Source organism: Carcharodon carcharias, chromosome 24 (genome assembly GCF_017639515.1).
Source record: "Carcharodon carcharias isolate sCarCar2 chromosome 24, sCarCar2.pri, whole genome shotgun sequence".
In the NCBI taxonomy this organism is placed as follows: Eukaryota; Metazoa; Chordata; class Chondrichthyes; order Lamniformes; family Lamnidae; genus Carcharodon; species Carcharodon carcharias.
Genome location: NC_054490.1, coordinates 17,630,662 through 17,646,641, shown reverse-complemented (window position 1 = coordinate 17,646,641; position 15,980 = coordinate 17,630,662). Strand labels below are relative to the sequence as shown.

Sequence of the window (15,980 nt, the reverse complement as noted above, 5' to 3'; positions counted from 1 at the left end):
TACAGCACGGGGTTAGATACAGAGTAACGCTCCCTCTACACCGTCCCCAACAAACACTCCCAGGACAGGTACAGCACGGGGTTAGATACAGAGTAAAGCCCCCTCTACACTGTCCCCATCAAACACTCCCAGGACAGGTACAACATGGGGTTAGATACAGAGTAAATCTCCCTCTACACTGTCCCCATCAAACACTCCCAGGAGAGGTACAGCACGGGGTCAGATACAGAGTAAAGCTCCGTCTACACTGTCCCCATCAAACACTCCCAGGACAGGTACAGCACGGGGCTAGATACAGAGTAAATCTCCCTCTACACTGTCCCCATCAAACACTCCCAGGACAGGTACAGCACGGGGTTAGATACAGAGTGAAGCTCCCTCTACACTGTCCCCATCAAACACTCCCAGGACAGGTACAACATGGGGTTAGATACAGAGTAAATCTCCCTCTACACTGTCCCCATCAAACACTCCCAGGACAGGTACAGCACGGGGTTAGATACAGAGTAACGCTCCCTTTGCACTGTCCCCATCAAACACTCTCTGTTTTGAGATCAATGAGGCATTGAAAGCGTTGGACCTCTTTAATCATTAGGACCAGTTTGGCAAGACTCTCTAGTTCTGTCTTGGAGCCAGCTTAATGCTTTATTTGGAGCTGCTTATGGTGAACAGCTTAGCTCCTCCCCAGCTCTCTGCTCCCTCTGAATGCTGCTCAGGAGATTGTATCAGCGCTGCCAATTCTGCTCTTCAGAACTTCTTGTTTGTGTTTGGACAGCCTGGCTGTTTGGGTGTTGGCTACAGGGGAGTGGTTGCCAAGCCTCTATGGTCTGGAGTGGAGACTCAACATCTCCCCATCTCAGGACAGAGCCGGTGAATAAACGTGAATAAAACTGCTGCAGCCCCTTGGGATACTGTCTGCCTGTGTACACACCGAATCAACTCACTGGTGAGTTACGGGGCAATGAGAGAGTGACAGAAAGAGAGAGAGACACAGAGAAAAGACAGAAAGAAGAAGAAAATGAGTAACAGAGGGAGAGAGAAAACAAACCAGAGAAAGAGAATCCAAGAGACAGACCAAGAGACAGAGAAACTGAGAGAGAGATTGAGAGATAGAGACACAGAACAACAGAAAGAAAGAGAGAGAGAAACAGAGAGAGACAGAGGGACACAAAAAACAGAGAGGGGGTGAGAAACAGAAACAGAGAGACAGAGATAGAGGGATACTTAGATACAGAGACAAATAGAGAGACAGAGAGAGAGAGACAGAAAATGAGAGAGGGAAACAGAAAAACAGAGAGAGAGAGAGAGAGGGAGAGAGAGAGAAAGAGAGAGAGAGAAAAACAGCCAGTGGGAAAGATGGAGACAGAGCGAGAGAGAGAGACAGAAAATGAGAGAGAGAGAGAACAAGAGACAGAAACAGATACAGACAAAGTGAGAAACAGAGAGAGAGAGAGAGAAAGTAAGAGACAAAATATGAGAGAGAGAGAGTGAGCGAGGGAGAAAGCGAGAGAAAGAACGACAGAGGGAGACAGAAGGAGGGAGAGACAGGGAAAAGGAAATATGTGAGAGAGAAAGTCAGAAGCAGAACAGGACAGAATGAGGCAGAGGGTGTGTGTGAGGGAAAGTGGGAGGAGACATAAGAAAGAGGAAGTGATTAGGCAGGATTTAAACAGTGCCTTGAAAATTGTTTCATTCAACTATAAACGCCTTTTAAAATACATAAGAATTTGAACATCGGGGACAATGGAGAGGGAAGGGGGAAAACTACCCCAGCTGTTTGCTAGTTTTAATCTCCATGTCTGAATCCATGTCTGTTCCCATCTGTGGAAAGATACCCTTAAATTAAAGTCAGCTCCTTCAAATCAGAAAGGACGTCTGGAAATTAATTCCACATGGAATTCAAGCCCTCAGGCCTGTTACACAGGAACAGGAAGAGGCCATTCAGCCCCTCCTCGAGCCTGTTACACAGTAACAGGAGGAGGCCCCTTCAGCCCCTCCCCGAGCCTGTTACACAGGAACAGGAGGAGGCCCCATTCAGTCCCTCAAGCCTGTTGAATAGGAACAGGAGGAGGCCATTGAGTCCCTCAAGCCTGTTACACAGGAACAGGAGGAGGCCCCATTCTGCCCCTCAAGCCTGTTACACAGGGACAGGAGGAGGCCATTCAGCCCCTCAAGCCTGTTACACAGGAACAGGAGGAGGCCCATTCTGCCCCTCAAGCCTGTTACACAGGGACAGGAGGAGGCCATTCAGTCCCTCAAGTCTGTTGCACAGGTACAGGAGGAGGTCCATTCAGACCTGTTACACCTGGAGTGGGAAACAGTTGGATATCAGGGCTGGGTTAAGAGGTTTGGGCTAGGGACATGGTCAGCATTGGCGACCTGGGCCACCAGCTTCTTTTTTGAGATTCTTTGCCTCTGAGTGATCCTCTGGAAGTGGAAGAGGAGCCCGGAGACCGGGTCACTAATTTTAGAATTAGGATGCGCAATGTCCAAGAACATCGGCTGCCAATATACATGTGCTTCATCGATTTCCAGTCTCACAACGAGAGGCGAGAAACTCTGGCTGACCTTCAGAGGGCAATTTTGAGAGTCAGCCACATTGCTGGGGGTATGGGTGTGGAGTCACATGTAGACCAGACCAGCTGGGGATGGCAGATTTCCTTCCCTAAAGGGCATCAGTGAATCGGATGGATGGGTTTTTAACACAACAATCGATGATAACTGATGGACAAGATGTCAATTCCAGGTTTGTTTATTTATTGAATTAAAATTCCACCAGCCGCCACAGTGGGATTTGAACCTACGGTTCCCCCAAGGCATTTACTGAGGCCCTCTGGGTAATGAGTCCAGTGACATTACCACTACGCCACCACTGACCCCTCCCCCCACCCTCCCCCAGTTTATTCAATATCCTAGCAGAAATGGTTACGAAAGAGACACTTGATGGGGGTACAGGCCGGATACCGTTTGGAGGGCTTTGAATTTTCCATGTGCCAAGGGCCATTATTCTGATCGCCAACTCAAGTGGAGCAGCTACAGGAGTTGATCAATCATTTACCATTCATAATGTACAATTTGCATAAAGGCCTTGGGTGAAAGGATCAAAGGTGTGGTTGCTAAATTTGCTGATGACGCAAAGATAGGCAGGAGGGGCAAGTGGTGAACGGAACAAAGGGTTAAGTGAGCAGGCAAAGATCTGGCCAATGGGGTATAAATTGGGAAAATGGGAGGGAGAATGAAAAAGGCAGTGTATTATCTGAATGGCGAGAGATTGCAAAACTCTGAGATGCAGAGGGATCTGGGTGTCCTAGTGTATGAATTATAAAAGGCTAGTAAGCACCACGGCAAGTAATTAGGGAAACTAATAGAATATTATCGTTTATTGTGAGGGGACTTGAATACAAAAGTAGGGAGGTTCTGCTTCAGTTATACAGGGCACTGGTGAGACCACATCTGGAGCATTGTGTACAGTTTTGGACTCCTTAGTTAAGGAAGGATGTAAATGCATTAGAAGCAGTTCAGAGAAGGTTTACGAGACTAATACCAGGAATGGGCAGGTTGTCTTATGGGGAAAGGTTGGACAGGTTAGGCTTGTATCCACTGGAATTTATAAGAGTAAGAGGCAACTTGACTGAAACATATAAGATTGTGGTGGCCTGGTATGCAATGTGCCTTTAAGACAAGGTCACATGATCTTAATGCCCAATAGCAGGGCTGCCTTTCTGTGAGAGTGTCTTGAGTTAGTCACTGATGAGTGAAGACAGAGTTTTATGTTGTGGGCAGTGGGCACACACGTGTAGCTTTAGGGTTTAGTTTGTAAATGAACAGAATGTGTTCATTCTCTGTCTCTGTACCAACTCGGTCACCCCAGCATAAGGGTCCTACCTGGGTCCTTCAGCCCAACAAACCTAAGGGCACCGGACCCAACAAACTGGCGACGAGAGTAAAAACACAAAGAATCACGGAAAAAATGAGGTTAGAAAGCGCGAAAGAACAAAGGGACCCAAAAGAGTCGCAGAATCACAGGGTGCAGAAGAGGCCCTTCGGCTCATTGAGTTTGTACTGACACCTGAGAGACACCTGACCTACCTACCTAATCCCCTTTACCAGCACTTGGCCCACAGCCTTGAATGTGATGATGTGCCAAGTGCTCATCCAGGTACTTTTTAAAAGATGTGAGGCATCCCACCTCCACCACCCTCCCAGGCAGCGCCTGAGAAGTGAAAGCACATGGGCACTGCTGAGAGTCGAGTTTAGGATCTCCTGTTTATTAGGCAGGTGCTGTAACCACCTAAGCTATGCCTTCCTCATATATATAAATATTTTATATTTTGGAAAATATTTTTCTTTTAAAATGGGGGTTTAGTCTGCGCGTGTGTCTTAATTGGATTAAAGCCAGCTGGTCCGGGTGCTTTGATATGTACTAGTTTGTGATGTAAACAGAGAGATAGAGTGTATTTGCATTTTTTGAATACAGCATTCAAGAGGTGGGGTGAAAACTGACGCCTATCTAGCAGCTACCAAGCAATATGTTTATATTACTAATAAAATTGGTACTATGAAAGAGAGTTCATTGTTAAAAGATGAAGTTCAAAGAGGCTGGTGAGACAATAAGAATTTGAATTCAATCAGTGGTGGTAGATATAACTTCAGTAGTTTTCGGGTGTGCAGGGAGAGGCAATGTGAGAACAAAAGGCAGCTGTAAGCCTCCAACTAGCTCCACAGTGAAAAGAACCTCATTTTGAATTCGTAAGGTGAAAATGCTTTGCTTGGTGTTTGGTTAAGTCTATGAGTTGCTGTTGCCTTAATAGAGATTAGTTTGGGAATTTGTTAAAAGTTATGATAGTAGTAATTTGTAGCCATGTGTATATATATTTTAACCTGTGTAAATTAATAAAATATTTCATTTAGTTTAATATAAAGCCTCAAGAACTGGTGATCTGATTCCTGAATTTAGAGTCGCATCTCAAACGTAACACTTAAAATTATAGGTTATGACAGTTGTTTCAAGTTCCCCTCTGGAATTTTTAAATAACTCCGCTTTACCGACTGCATCGGTCATAACTGAAGAGAATACTGTCTGAAACAAATCTTGATTTTCAGAAGGTATTGAAAATCGCTCTGGCAATGGAAGGTGCAGTGTGAGATTCAGAAGCCACTTGAAGAGTGCAAAATGGCGCTGTCCTCCATGTTGGGCATGGAGCCTCAGCTAAAAAAGAGCGCGTAAGTGCAGAGCTTTGTTCCGAAGTGGGAAGCAGCCGCCGCTATCAGACAGATTAAAAGGGATAGCTCATCGGCAAAATCGTGGTGTAACAGTGACAGAGGTGGAAGCGGACAACCCTGCACTGAATCACAGTTTAAGAAGATTGAACGTTTCTTCTGCCAACACAATAGACACCCCATGAGTCGTTGTAAGGATAGAATCCGGCAGGCACTCAGACAAAAGCTAAAACCCAGTGAGATAAACAGTGTTGAAAAGCCTGAAGTAGTAGATGCTGATATGTATTCATCATATAATTAAAGGGAGGAAGGACAGACCCTAGCTATGTGACCATGAGTGTGAATGGGAAGCCGATCAGAATGGAGGTGGATACTGGTGCAGCCACTGTGGTGATAGGCGAGCAGACTTTCAAATACCTGAACGTAAACTGAATTTGGAAGAAACTGATGAAAAATTAAAAACCTACACAGGAGAAGACACATAAGTCAAGGGAATATGTACAGTCATAGTACATTGCGGAGGTCAAACAGTGAGATTACCGTTGATGGGGGTAGCCGGAGAGGAACCTCGTCTCCTTGGATGAAACAGGCTGTAATAAATTAAATTGGAATGGACTGAAATCTTCCAACTGGGGACTAATGGGTTATCACAGCTATTACAAAACAATGCCTCAGTGTCCAAGGACAACCTTGGGAACATTGAAGGGCTACAAGCAAAAATTCATGTAGATCCAGAGGCAACACCAAAATTCAAGGAGACCAGATCAGTACCTTATGCAAGGCAGCACAATGCAACCCGAACTGGACAGATTGGAAAAACTGCAAGTGATACAGCCAGTACAATTTTCAGCACCAATTGTACCTGTTCTCAAACCTGACCTAAGCATTAGAATTTGTGGGGGCTATAAATTAACAGTTAACAAAGTGACCAAATTGGATAGACACTCCGTACCTAAAATAGAAGATTTATATGCTAAACTGGCAGGTGGGAAGGTCTACACGAAGTTAGATATGAGCCAAGCCTACCAGCAAATGGAATTGGAGAAGGCATCCTGGAAGTTTGTCACCATAAATACACACAAGGGATTGTATCAATACAACCGTTTACCCATTTGGGGTATCTCCAGCTTGCGCCATATTCCAAAACAACCAAGGAAAATTTATTACAGCGATTGCCCCATGCGGTAGTTTATTTGGATGATGTTCTCGTGGCTGGACTCACTGGAAAGGAACATCTGAGGAACTTGGAGGACATTCTGAAGTGTTTTGCACGGGTTGGAGAGAGATTGAAGAAGGAAAAGTGCACATTCCAGGCAAAAGGTCACAAGGTAGATTCACAAGGCCTACATCCAGTTCAAGAAAAAGGGATAGCCATTAGAAAAGCACCAACACCAAAGAATTCATCCGAACTGAAATCATTCTTGGGGATGATCAATTACTATGGACGTTTCTTGTCTAATTTTTCGACAGAACTGGCACCATTGTATTACTTACTCAAGAAAAACCACCAATGGTCTTGGCAAACTCCACAGGAAGAAGCTTTCACAAAAGTGAAAAAATTTGCTACAATCTTCTACACTGCTGGTACATTTTGACCCAAAGAAAGAGTTGGTATTAACGTGCAATGCATCACCTTATGGAGTAGGAGCAGCGCTTTCCCATTGAATGGACGATGGGTCAAAAGGACCTATAGGATATGTGTCGAGAATGCTCAGTACTGCAGGGAAAAAGCACTCACAAATTGAAAAAGAAGGCCTGGCAATCATTTTCAGAGTTAAAAATGTTTCGCCAATTTGTACAAGGATGTCATTTCAGTATCTTGGTGAACCACAAGCCATTATTTGGACCATTCGGTGAAGACAAGGCAATACTCTCTATAGCTCCTGCAAGAGTACAAAGATGTGCAGTTAGAGGAGGCGATGGTGTAGTGGTATTGTTGCTGGACTAGTAATCCAGAGACTCAGAGTAACACTCTGGGGACCTGGGTTCAAACCCCACCATGGCAGATGATAGAATTTGAATTCAGTTAAAAGTCTAATAATGATCATGAAAGCCATTGTTGTGAAAACCCATCTGGTTCACTCACCCCCTTTAGGGAAGGAAATCTGCCATCCTTACCTGGTCTGGCCTACATGAGACTCCAGACCCACAGCTGATACGTGCTAAACAAATTAAAGATTAGATGTACCAAGACCTGGTCTTATGCATAAGTGAGAGATGAAGATTTTCCTTAGTTGGTCACAAACACAAGAGTGTGATGAAATGAAACTGTATTTCCAGAGAAGATACGAGTTAACCAGCCAGGATGGTATTTTATTGTTAGGGAGCTCGGGCGATTGTTCCTCCAAATGGGACGAAAGCCATTGTTACCTGAACTTCACAGTGCACATCCCAGAATTTCCAAAATTAATGCAGCTATTTATGGGTGGAGAAATAGAAAACTTAGTGAGAAGCTGTATGCAGTGTCAACAAGTACAAAGATTACCTGCAACAGCTCTGTTACACCCCTGGGAGTAGCCAAGAAAGCCATGGGTGAGAGCACACATTGACTTATCATCGATGCACATTCAAGATGGATGGACAGATATGAAGTGAAGTCGCTGACTTCTCCTGGTACAATAGACAAGCTATGACAAAGTTTCACAATCAATGGACTACCTGAAGTGCTAGTGTCAGACAATGGAACAGTATTCACAAGTGCTGAATTTCACCAATTTACAAGCCTCAATGGTATTGTTCATGTGAAAACATCTCCACACCCACCCTTCTTCTAATTGGCCAAGAAAGCAGTTCAGACGCTCAAATCGGGTAGGAAGAAATTATCTGGGGATTCAGTAACAACCAAATTAGCATGTTTTCTATTCCATTATAGATCCACCTCTCAATCGACAACGGGTGTCACACCTGCGGAATTGTTGATGGAAGCACCATCTCCGATCGAGATGGAGGCTAATTACGACAAACTTGGCGGGGACGGGGTGGGGGGCTGGTTGGTGGGGTTAGGGAAAGTAGAAGGAAGGCAGGAAAATTAGAAAATGGGGCATGATTGTCATAGTCAGAGCAGAACGGTTAACACAGGAGAGAAGGTATTTGTGAGAAATTTTAGTGAAGGACCAGCCTGGTTGTTTGGTGAAATAAGACCGGTATAGGGACCTCTTTCAAACCAGGTGAGAGTTGGAGAATGACTAATAAGGAGACATGTGGGTCACATACCAAGAGGAGAAGCCAATTATCCAGAAGTGATTCCACCAGCGCTCGAGACTGAATCAACATTTCCTGTTGAAACATCTCAGTCAAGTACAGGTGTATTTGAAGGACTGACTGTACCTGAAAGAGCCAGAGAAACACATTTACAGGTACCTGCAGCAGTGCCTGAAACTCAGACGACTTCAGTAGGGGAGATTCCAAAGCAAACATCAGAGGCTGTGGAGCTGAGACGTTCTACACGCATTAGGAAACCCCCCAGAGAGACCGACTTTGTAGATAATTGATCGGTGTAAATAGCTTAATATATTGAAAATGTATTTTTCAGTAAAGGGGGAGGGGTGTAGTAACCTGACATGTTGTGTACCTTTAAGACGAGTATTGCCATGTAAGGCCGCATGATTTTAACATCCAATAGCAGAGTAGCGCGGGTTACATCTCTGTGAGAGAGTCTTGAGTTAGTCACTGATGAGTGAAGACAGAGTTTTCTGTTGCAAGCGCACAGGTGTAGCTGCTGAGTTTAGCTTGTAAATAAATAGCATGTGTCCATTCTAACAACAATCTCCCTGATATTCTCTGTCTCTGTACCAACTCGGTCACCCCAGTAGAAACAAGCAACCCAGGCCCAACAAAGATCCTGAGGGGTCTGGACAGAGTGGGTCTGGAGAAGACGTCTCCTCTTGTGGAAGAATCCAGAATGGAGGGGGGCGGGGGGAGGTCACTGTTTAAAAATAAGGGGTCGCCCATTTAAGACAGAGATGGGGTGATTTTTTTTTTTCTTTCAGGGGGTTGTGAGTCTTTGGAACTCTCTTCCTGAAAGGGCAGTGGAAGCAGAGTCTTTGGATATTTTTAAGGCAGAGCTGGATAGATTCTTGATTGATAAGGCGGGGGGGGGGTGGGGTGCGGCTGTGAAAGGTTATCGGGGGGTGGGGGAGGGGGGGTGGGCGCGGGAATGTGGGGCTGAGGTGACACTCTTATCGAATGGAGGAGCAGGCTCGATGAGGCCGAGCGGCCTTATTCCTGCTCCTAGCCCCCGTCTTGATCAAGTTGACGGGAAGGACAGTTCCCTGGTCAAAGTCAGACTGGGCAAAGGCCGCAAGATTCCGATTCCCGGAGTTCAGCTTGGACAGTTTGACCCTTCCCGCGGCGCTTGGGCCACTCGTCACACAGGACGCAGGGCCTGCCTAAGAGGTCGCGGCTAGGCCTAACGAGGGTCGCGGCTAGGCCTAACGAGGGTCGCGGCTAGGCCTAATGAGGGTCGCGGCTAGGCCTAATGAGGGTCGCGGCTAGGCCTAACGAGGGTCACGGCTAGGCCTAAGAGGTCACGGCTAGGCCTAACGAGGGTCACAGCTAGGCCTAAGAGGTCGCGGCTAGGCCTAACGAGGGTCGCGGCTAAGCCTAATGAGGGTCGCGGCTAGGCCTAACGAGGGTCGCGGCTAGGCCTAATGAGGGTCGCGGCTAGGCCTAATGAGGGTCACGGCTAGGCCTAATGAGGGTCACGGCTAGGCCTAAGAGGTCACGGCTAGGCCTAACGAGGGTCACAGCTAGGCCTAAGAGGTCACGGCTAGGCCTAAGAGGTCACGGCTAGGCCTAACGAGGGTCACGGCTAGGCCTAAGAGGTCGCGGCTAGGCCTAAGAGGTCGCGGCTAAGCCTAACGGGGGACGCGGTGCTGTGGGCTCACTTGAAAGAGCGCAGGATGGCCATGGAGCCTCGGTGACAGCGGAGGTTCGTATTCTGAATGCTGAAAGGGTGACCGGCGACGATATCCCAGGAATGAAAGGTTTAACATATGAGGAACATTTGAGGACTCTGGGTCTATACTCAATGGAGTTTAGAAGGATGAAGGGTTGGATCTGATTGAAACTTACAGAATACCGAAAGGCCTGGATAGAGTGGATGTGGGGAAGATGTTTCCATTAGTAGGAGAGACTAGGACCTGAGGGCACAGCCTCAGAGTAAAGAGAAGACCTTTTAGAACAGAGATGAGGAGAAACGTCTTTAGCCAGAGAGTGGTGAATCTATGGAATTCATTGCCACAGAAGCCTGTGGAGGCCCGGTCATTGAGTGTATTTAAGACCGAGATAGATAGGTTCTTGACTGGTAAGGGGATCAAAGGTTACGGGGAGAAGGTGGGAGAATGGGGTTGAGAAACTTATCAGCCATGATTGAATGGCGGAGCAGACTCAATGGGCCGAATGGCCTAATTTCTGCTCCTATGTCTTATGGTCTTATGGATATCCTGTGCATCTCGGAGGTGGATGAATGGGTGGATGCTTTGGGAAATTGGCATTAAGAGGAGCTTGTTTGAGCCAGTGATTATCAAGGAAGCTCGCACATTTTGGACACGCGGTGTGTGACTGGGAGGGCGGGGGTGGGGGAATGCGGGGGGTGGGGTGAGGGGCAGTGCCTGGAACATCTGGAAAAAAAAAAGAGGCAAAAGGCCTGGAAAACGTGCGCCAGGAAGACCCGAGGTGGCGCAGACGGGGTGGTATCAGGAGGTGCACGGGTGGGCAGTGAGGGGAGCGGAGCTGAGGGGTGGAGGGAAGATCGAGGGCTGTCTGTGCCGTGAGCAGAGCGGGGACTCACGAAAGGCAGGGCAAGGGAAGCTTCAGACAGCAGCAGAAGGCAGAGTTAGCCCTGGCAGCGTGCCTCTTGTAGAGACAGGCCCACGGAGGAGGGCTCGAGGCGTTGAACTTGGCACCAGGAGGGAAATCCTTTTGATTTCAAAACAAGAAAGCTGATCTACATTTTTCTGCTGGAACCGGCCCTGAAGGGAAAACAAACAGTAAAGCTTGGGAATGATTCTGCCTGGTCCGAACTGGAGTTCCGTTTTAAGGTGTACAAAGGCCAGTTTGGACCGGTACCGGTCATTTCCGAGTCTTACTGGTTATTCCCCCCCCCGGGCCGCAGTTCACGGGCTCCATCCCTGACCGTGCCGAGGATCGCCGATCACAGCCCAGATGGCACTGAGCCTCACGCACAGACACAGCTTAGGAAAGGCCCAGGCTTCGATCCCGGCCTACAGTGCTGATTTAACCTGATCGGACCCAGAGCAGTATAAGCCCCACACATAGACACGCATGCATAGACACACACACACACACACACACACACACACACACACACACACACACACACATACACACACACACACACACACACATACACACACACAGATCACAGACCACAGACACACAACAGACACACAGACACAGACAACAGACACACACACACAACACACAGTCACACATACACAGATCACAGACCACAGACACACAACAGACACAGACAACAGACACACACACACAACACACAGACACAGATACACAGATCACATACCACAGGCACATACACACACAGACACACATACACAGATCACAGACCAGAGACACACACACACAACACACAGACACACATACACAGATCACAGACATACACACACAGATACACAGATCACAGGCCACAGACACACACACACATGCATACAAAGATCACAGACCACAGACACACACAGACACACACACACACATACACACATACAAACACACATACACAGATCACAGACCACAGACACACACAGAACACACAGATCACAGACCACAGACACACACACACAACACACAGACAACAGACACATACACACACATGCACAGGTCACAGACACACATACACAAAACACAGACACAGATCACAGACCACAGACACGCACACAACACAGACACACATACACAGATTACAGACACACACACAGAGATACACAGATCACAGGCCACAGACACACACACACGCATACAAAGATCACAGACCACAGACGCACGCACACACACACACACATACACACACACATAGATCACAGACACACGAGCACACACGCACAAACACAGATCACAGACACACACACAAGCACAGACAAAAACATACACACATAGACAAACACACACACAGACACACACACACATAGGCACAGACAAAAACAGAGAAATGCACAGACGCAGATCACAGACACACACACTCAGACAAACACACACAGACATGTAAACACGCACGCACATACACGTTTGAACCCCCTCAATTCAATTCCAGTCTATAAGTCACTCCCAGGTATCTGCTATTCTGTATATAAACGACCCAAACCCCTCGATTAGATTCCAGTCTGTAACTCACTCCCGGGAATCTCTTATTCTATATATAAACCATACAAACCCCTCAATTAGATTCCAGTCTATAACTGACTCCCGGGTATCTGTTATTCTATATATAAACCACACGAACCCCTCGATTAGATTCCAGTCTGGAACTCACTCCCGGGAATCTCTTATTCTATATATAATCCCCACAAACACCTCGATTAGATTCCAGCCTGTAACTCACTCCCAGGTATCTGTTATTCTTTATACAGATATAAAGATGGAATAGGCAACTTTTGTTCCTTCTCTGAAGAGCAGAGAAGTTTAACCGGGTGATTTAAGCAAGTTCAAAATCATGATTGAGTAAATCAGGAGAAACTGTTTCCAGTGGCAGGAGGGTCTGTAACCAGAGGGACACATTATTGAAGGTGGTTGGATAAAGAACCAGTGGGGGGAGAATGAGGAAGAAGGGTTTCTGCAGCGAGTTGTTATGTCCTGGGCCTGCCCTGAACTGCAGGAGTCCAGCTGGTTTATATGTGGAGGACAAACCAAAACGTGAGAAATAAGCAAGAATTATATGGAGAAATCTAGATGTTTTATAATTGAAGCAGAAGTAAATTCAAGAATAACTACCAACGTTCAGCACACCCTCAGTCCTGAGATCCAACGGTGCAATGCTCACCAAGTGCTGTCCATTCTGACAGTGCAGCACTCCCTCAGTACTGACCCTCTGACAGTGCAGCACTCCCTCAGTACTGACCCTCTGACAGTGCAGCACTCCCTCAGTACTGAGCCTCTGACAGTGCAGCACTCCCTCAGCACTGACCCTCCGACAGTACAGTGCTCCCTCAGTACTGACCCTCTGACAGTGCAGCAGTACCTCAGTTCTGACCCTCCGACAGTGCAGCACTCCCTCAGTACTGACCCTCCGACAGTATGGCTCTCCATCAGCATTGACCCTCCGACAGTGCATCACTCCCTCAGCATTGACCCTCTGACAGTGCGGCACTCCCTCAGCACTGACCCTCCGGCAGTGCAGCACTCCCTCAGTACTGACCCTCTGACAGCGCAACACTCCCTCAGTACTGACCCTCTGACAGTGCAGTGCTCCCTCAGTACTGACCCTCTGACAGTGTGGCGCTCCCTCAGTACTGACACTCTGGCAGTGCAGCACTCCCTCAGTAGTGACCCTCCGACAATGCAGCACTCCCTCAGCACTGACCCTCCGACAGTACAGTGCTCCCTCAGTACTGACCCTCTGACAGTGCGGCGCTCCCTCAGTACTGACACTCCGGCAGTGCAGCATTCCCTCAGTACTGACCCTCCGACAGTGCAGCACTCCCTCAGCACTGACCCTCTGACAGTACAGTGCTCCCTCAGGACTGTCCCTCAGTACTGACACTCCGGCAGTGCAGCACTCCCTCAGTACTGACCCTCTGACAGTGCAGCACTCCCTCAGTACTGACCCTCTGACAGTGCAGCACTCCCTCAGCACTGACCCTCTGACAGTACAGCGCTCTCTCAGTACTGACCCTCTGACAGTACGGCGCTCCCTCAGTACTGACACTCCGGCAGTGCAGCATTCCCTCAGTACTGACCCTCCGACAGTGCAGCACTCCCTCAGCACTGACTCTCCGACAGTACAGTGCTCCCTCAGGACTGTCCCTCAGTACTGACACTCCGGCAGTGCAGCACTCCCTCAGTACTGACCCTCTGACAGTGCAGCACTCCCTCAGTACTGACCCTCCAGCAGTGCGGCACTCCCTCAGTACTGACCCTCTAACAGTGCAGCGCTCCCTCAGTATTGCCCCTCTGACAGTGCAGCACTCCCTCAGTACTGACCCTCTGACAGTGTAGCGCTCCCTCAGTACTGACCCTCTGACAGTGCAGCACTCCCTCAGTACTGACCCTCTAACAGTGCAGCACTCCCTCAGTACTGACCCTCTGACAGGGCAGCACTCCCTCAGTACTGACCCTCTGACAGTGCAGCACTCCCTCAGTACTGACCCTCTGACAGTGCAGCACTCCCTCAGTACTGACCCTCTGACAGTGCAGCAGTACCTCAGTTCTGACCCTCCGACAGTGCAGCACTCCCTCAGTACTGACCCTCCAACAGTATGGCTCTCCATCAGCATTGACCCTCCGACAGTGCATCACTCCCTCAGCATTGACCCTCTGACAGTGCGGCACTCCCTCAGCACTGACCCTCCGGCAGTGTAGCACTCCCTCAGTACTGACCCTCTGACAGCACAACACTCCCTCAGTACTGACCCTCTGACAGTGCAGTGCTCCCTCAGTACTGACCCTCTGACAGTGTGGCGCTCCCTCAGTACTGACACTCTGGCAGTGCAGCACTCCCTCAGTAGTGACCCTCCGACAATGCAGCACTCCCTCAGCACTGACCCTCCGACAGTACGGTGCTCCCTCAGTACTGACCCTCTGACAGTGCGGCGCTCCCTCAGTACTGACACTCCGGCAGTGCAACATTCCCTCAGTACTGACCCTCCGACAGTGCAGCACTCCCTCAGCACTGACCCTCCGACAGTACAGTGCTCCCTCAGCACTGTCCCTCAGTACTGACACTCTGGCAGTGCAGCACTCCCTCAGTACTGACCCTCTGACAGTGCAGCACTCCCTCAGTACTGACCCTCTGACAGTGCAGCACTCCCTCAGTACTGACCCTCCAGCAGTGCGGCACTCCCTCAGTACTGACCCTCTAACAGTGCAGCGCTCCCTCAGTATTGCCCCTCTGACAGTGCAGCACTCCCTCAGTACTGACCCTCTGACAGTGCAGCACTCCCTCAGTACTGACCCTCTGACAGTGCAGCACTCCCTCAGTACTGACCCTCTGACAGTGCAGCACTCCCTCAGTACTGACCCTCTGACAGTGCAGCACTCGCTCAGTACTGACCCTCTGACAGTGCAGCGCTCCCTCAGTACTGACCCTCTGACAGTGCAGCACTCCCTCAGTACTGACCCTCTGACAGTGCAGCACTCCCTCAGTACTGACCCTCTGACAGTGCAGCACTCCCTCAGTACTGACCCTCTGACAGTGCAGCACTCCCTCAGTACTGACCCTCTGACAGTGCAGCGCTCCCTCAGTACTGACCCTCTGACAGTGCAGCACTCCCTCAGTACTGACCCTCTGACAGTGCAGCACTCCCTCAGTACTGACCCTCCAGCAGTGCGGCACTCCCTCAGTACTGACCCTCTGACAGTGCAGCACTCCCTCAGTACTGACCCTCTGACAGTGCAGCTCTCCCTCAGGACTGACCCTCTGACAGTGCAGCACTCCCTCAGTACTGACCCTCCAGCAGTGCGGCACTCCCTCAGTACTGACGGCCTGCTGTATGTGGCGTTCGAGTCTCTGGAGTGACAGTTTGAAGCAATGACATGCTGCAAGAATGCAATAAATGAAGCAAAGCTAT

At 48.7% G+C, this 15,980-nt stretch overlaps 1 long non-coding RNA gene across 1 annotated transcript in view; it reads left to right on the top strand.

Moving 5' to 3' along the window:
- Positions 1 to 721: 721 nt before the first annotated feature.
- The window catches only part of LOC121269405, a 112,549-nt gene continuing 97,290 nt past the window's right edge, over positions 722 to 15,980 (top strand). Inside the window, exon 1 of the long non-coding RNA XR_005941359.1 lies at positions 722 to 946. This is a non-coding gene — a long non-coding RNA (uncharacterized LOC121269405). The remainder of the gene's footprint in view (positions 947 to 15,980) is intronic.